The following is a 5717-nucleotide window of genomic DNA, read 5'->3' on the forward strand; positions in this document are numbered from 1 at the left end:
TCGCCGTTGCCGTTTACGTCGCCACCACCACCCTGATCTGCATCCGCAACAGCCGGCCGTCGTCTCCAGCGCCCACTGCAAAGCCAGCAGCGCGAGAACTACCACACGCACTATCGTTGTGCCTAGTGTGTGACATATATGTATTTTTATTTTTATTTCTATTATTTTACTATTTTTCTTAACTTTGTGTAAAAGCCAAAGAAAATGAGAAAATGTCCACAAACACTAAGCGGGACATATTCATGACCCATAAAAAAAGTACTGTCATTTTCAGAAAAGAACTAAATGGCTTGATTGTAAGAGTTCTGCACGAAAACCATTTCGAACCATTACCTGAATCCCAAAATACCAGACGGGTGATATTTAACCCAATTCCAATAGATTCTATTTTAGTTATGAGCAAACTTCTGCCGGGACGTATGTGTCCCGTTCGGATCGAAAGAGTTAATTCCAAAAACTCCAACTCCTTTTCGCTTTTCTTAAAAAGGAGTATTTCGAATATTGTAAATTCATCCTCAATTATGTCGCATAAAAAAGGGTTTATGAAGTATGCAAACGTACATTCAGATACTTAAAAATCGGCAAATCTTTTTTCAAAATCTTCTTTTAAATCATGTGAAATATGCCATGGAAAATTATGAAATATTATTTTTTTGAGATCATGAATAAAACGACCTAGTTTAGCTTCAAAACTTAAAATAATTTGCGACAAATCAAAAACAGTTTTATTCTCCCCTTTTTAAAGTTTTGCAAATGTTCCATCATATCGGTAAAGAACATTAAGTCAGAAAGCCAATTTTCATTATCCAACTGCGGGTAATGTTCCGATCTCAATTTGAGTAAGTATATAAAAAGAATAAAACAAAAAAACAACACAATGGAAAAGAATGCCCAGCAAAGAAATATGTATGTATTTTAAAAAGTAAAAAGAGCAAAAATGTTCTAAGCAAGAAACTAAAAAGAGCCGCACTTTGCTAAGCAAAGAGCCGCATTTGGCTCAAAGAGCCACGTTTGCCCACCGTTGGTATATAGATTTTTAATTAGATAATTGTTTAATAAATTTTACTATAGTAGGAGCTTGCGAAATTCGGAAAATCTCTTCCCGTATATAACGGGTGATTTTTTTGAGGTTAGGATTTTCATGCATTAGTATTTGATAGATCACGTGGGATTTCAGACATGGTGTCAAAGAGAAAGATGCTCAGTATGCTTTGAAATTTCATCATGAATAGACTTACTAACGAGCAACGCTTGCAAATCATTGAATTTTATTACCAAAATCAGTGTTCGGTTCGAAATGTGTTTCGCGCTTTACGTCCGATTTATGGTCTACATAATCGACCAAGTGAGCAAACAATTAATGCGATTGTGACCAAGTTTCGCACTCAGTTTACTTTATTGGACATTAAACCAACCACACGAATGCGTACAGTGCGTACAGAAGAGAATATTGCGTCTGTTTCTGAGAGTGTTGCTGAAGACCGTGAAATGTCGATTCGTCGCCGTTCGCAGCAATTGGGTTTGTGTTATTCGACCACATGGAAGATTTTACGCAAAGATCTTGGTGTAAAACCGTATAAAATACAGCTCGTGCAAGAACTGAAGCCGAACGATCTGCCACAACGTCGAATTTTCAGTGAATGGGCCCTAGAAAAGTTGGCAGAAAATCCGCTTTTTTATCGACAAATTTTGTTCAGCGATGAGGCTCATTTCTGGTTGAATGGCTTCGTAAATAAGCAAAATTGCCGCATTTGGAGTGAAGAGCAACCAGAAGCCGTTCAAGAACTGCCCATGCATCCCGAAAAATGCACTGTTTGGTGTGGTTTGTACGCTGGTGGAATCATTGGACCGTATTTTTTCAAAGATGCTGTTGGACGCAACGTTACGGTGAATGGCGATCGCTATCGTTCGATGCTAACAAACTTTTTGTTGCCAAAAATGGAAGAACTGAACTTGGTTGACATGTGGTTTCAACAAGATGGCGCTACATGCCACACAGCTCGCGATTCTATGGCCATTTTGAGGGAAAACTTCGGAGAACAATTCATCTCAAGAAATGGACCGGTAAGTTGGCCACCAAGATCATGCGATTTGACGCCTTTAGACTATTTTTTGTGGGGCTACGTCAAGTCTAAAGTCTACAGAAATAAGCCAGCAACTATTCCAGCTTTGGAAGACAACATTTCCGAAGAAATTCGGGCTATTCCGGCCGAAATGCTCGAAAAAGTTGCCCAAAATTGGACTTTCCGAATGGACCACCTAAGACGCAGCCGCGGTCAACATTTAAATGAAATTATCTTCAAAAAGTAAATGTCATGGACCAATCTAACGTTTCAAATAAAGAACCGATGAGATTTTGCAAATTTTATGCGTTTTTTTAAAAAAAAAAAAAAAGTTATCAAGCTCTTAAAAAATCACCCGTTACAATGTAAATAATAATGCTGAATATGTCGCATGTGTCTCTTTTGTCGACATGCACAAATTTGATGCATGAATTTATTTGAATTTCTTCGGGAATGTCTTCATACATATATACCTCAGACTTTCGACTGTTCGCCCATCCATCAGGGGCAGACACTCAAGATTTTAATTCAAGTAGAATGTAAGGTAATTTAAATTTAAAACTAATTCAATGAATGAATTAAATACAATTACAATCTGAATCGCCATGGCGAATGCCTAATGATTTGCTTGACCTTGGTTTGTCGGTCCAAACAGGAATCTTTATTTACGGTTGATGGATAGCTAGTTTCCAATGGATGGTGGCAAGAAAGTGGCTGACTTACGTGTAATGATATTGTATTACGGGCTTAGGGTGACTCGATTGCTGTCAAATGAATAGTCCCGATTTGATGCTCACAACTTCTTTATTCTACGCAACGACATGGCTGGGGGTTTGCCGGAAGGAATGTGACGGCACCTTTTGCCTCTATTAATTTCCACTGAGGGGTGAGTATCGACTCCCCGAATGTCGCCAGCTTTTCATACAAGCTTTCAATCCACTTCAATTACTTGGTTGTAATTCCGTTCTTGCGAGGGCTGATGAGTGTGGTTCGCTCCGTGTCCAATTCCAAAAAGAAATATATTTTCCTAGCCTCGTGGTATGCAACCACCGATTCTTTTATCGTATGTCAGTGTGGGCGGTTTCATAGTGGCCATGTCAATTCGTGTCTATACTGATATAGTGGTTCGTGTCTTGAATATCTATTGGTTACGTACATTCATCTGGCAATCCCCCCATTTTGAAGCTTAGCTTTGACAGTTTTGTTATGTTTACATTTCTCATAATCGTTCTTATGTCTATTATTTGGCCAATAAAAATAATAGATCATTATCCCCCTCTCATCTTCAGCGACACGTTAACAAAAAACCTGTGGAGCGTTTAGTAGGGATATGAGAATGGTGGTTCGAATGCGATTCACGGCCTGGACGTTAGACCCCTTATATCGAAATCGTTCTACATGATCTTCGTCAACCCCATCCTGATCCTGACTCGTTCAGTTCGCCTCTGAGCGCATATGTATGTACACATGATCCTTCTTTACTATTTAGTTTCAGTACGCATTACATAAGCTACGGTAGATGAAAGGCATTGGTAAATGATTTGGTTATGAATCTTTTCTTGTTTGCTTTGATCGATTTACTAGCAATGTACTGAGGATATAATATAACAAAACTATGGATATAAACAAAACTAAACTTAATTAATTTATTCAAGCCGGGTACCCTGTAATAAGGAAGAATCAATGGAGTATGAAGGCCCACCATATATTCATCAAAATTCTTGGGAAGGCGAATGTACTGAATGAGTTAACGTGTTGTGATTAAATCGGCGGAATAAATGCCAAGCACTTGGTGTTTAGCATCGATCAGTTCATATGAATTGGAACCAAGGTTCCGTGAAACATAGGCTCTAATTTTTGGTGGGGCTAGTTTTTGTGCATAGCTCTCTCCGGCCACGGACTGTTTAGGATTGGGAGTGTACACTTCCGAGCCTATCTCGAAATGGCGTTCTCTTTTGCGGGTCAATGCCCGTTGTGCGGTTTGTTGATATTGTTCGAACTGTTTGTCTCGAATTTCATCAGCCAGAACTTTACGCTGTTCCACATCCTGTGTATGGTATGGATTTACATCCAATAATAATTTATATTCGTTTCCATCTTTCATATATTCACGACCAGTGTGCAGGAAATATGGCGTGTAGCCCGTGGCTGAATGCACTGAAGTGTTAATATCATGAACAACACGAGACCGATGGTTTTCCCAGCGGGAATGTTCAAGAAGGTCAGCCATGTGAGCACGTAATCCAAGTTAAATGCTTTTGTTTGTCGCCTCGACCTGATTGGCTTGTGGATGGTGCAAAGGCGTTTTCATGTGTTTGATGTTATAATCGGCGCAAAGCTTTGCGAAAGTTTGACTGATGAATTGACTACCATTATCTGATATAATAAGTTCGGGGCAGCCATTCACCGTGAATATATGTCGAAGATAATTGACTACGGATATGGCGTTTGCATTTTTCATGGGCTGCGCCCAGACATATCGCGAGTAACAGTCGATGGCTACGAAGATCCATTGGTTACGATTTTTAGACATGGGCAGCTTACCGACGAAGTCAATCGATAATTGTCTACCCGGTCGTTTTGGTTCTATATATTCGCCGTGAGGTGTTTTGGTGCTCTCATTACTTTGTTTAATGCGGTGGCATAGTTCACATTGCTGAACGTACTGGTAAACGGACTCATAAATGTTTGGCCAGTAATAGCGTTGTGAGATACGTCTATAAGTTTTCCAAACACCCTGATGGGAATGTTGTTTATGACTTTCATCGAGGACTTTTGCTCTATCAGAAGATGGTACACAAATGTCCACAGTATTTCCGCACTTTGATTGGAAAATTTCAATCGGTGATATAGGAGGTTGTTCTCGATTTTATATCTATCTAATGGTTGTTTTGAGGCCATGGCAGACATTTTGTTGTACCATTTATCGCACGTGTTTGGGTCAGTGTTGATCACGGATGTGATTGGGATACGATTAACGTGAAAATTACTCGGAAGGTCAATTGGATTTCTACGAACGATGTTGAGAAGAGCAAAAGAACGAGATAAGGCATCAGGAAGTTCCAAATGTTTTCCTGGTCTATGAATAATTTTGAGATCGTATGGTGATAATCGGATCGCCCAACGACATAAACGGTCAGCTGGGTCTTTGAGAGTTTGTAGTCAGCGCAAAGCTGCATGGTCCGTTACCACAACCAATTCACGACCCTCAAAATATGGACGGAACTTTTCGACCGCTAAGAGAACGGCTAGGCATTCCCGTTCAGATGCTGTGTAATTTTGTTCGGCTTTCGAGAATTTCTTAGAAAAATACTGAACCACACGTTCATTCCCATCATGTTCTTGTACTAGAACAGCCCCGCTGCGATCAACGAGGCATCGGTATAAACCTTGGATGGTTTTGAATAATCGGCCATAGTCAGAACGGGAGTGGTAGTTAAACACTCTTTGGGTTTGAGAAAGGGTCCTTTTCGGTTTCCTTTATACAATTCACAAAGGGGAGCTGTGATCTCCGCAAAATTTGGAATAAATTTACGGTACCAGACTGCTGCACCAACGAACCGTCTGACTTCTTTTGCCGTTTTGGGCCGTGCAAATTCAACAATCGCTCGAATACGAGATGGATTAGCAGATAAACCCTCTTGAGACAAAACG

Source organism: Rhagoletis pomonella, unplaced genomic scaffold, assembly GCF_013731165.1.
Source record: "Rhagoletis pomonella isolate Grant_MI unplaced genomic scaffold, Rhpom_1.0 Rhpom_scaffold_00837, whole genome shotgun sequence".
NCBI classification, from domain to species: domain Eukaryota; kingdom Metazoa; phylum Arthropoda; class Insecta; order Diptera; family Tephritidae; genus Rhagoletis; species Rhagoletis pomonella.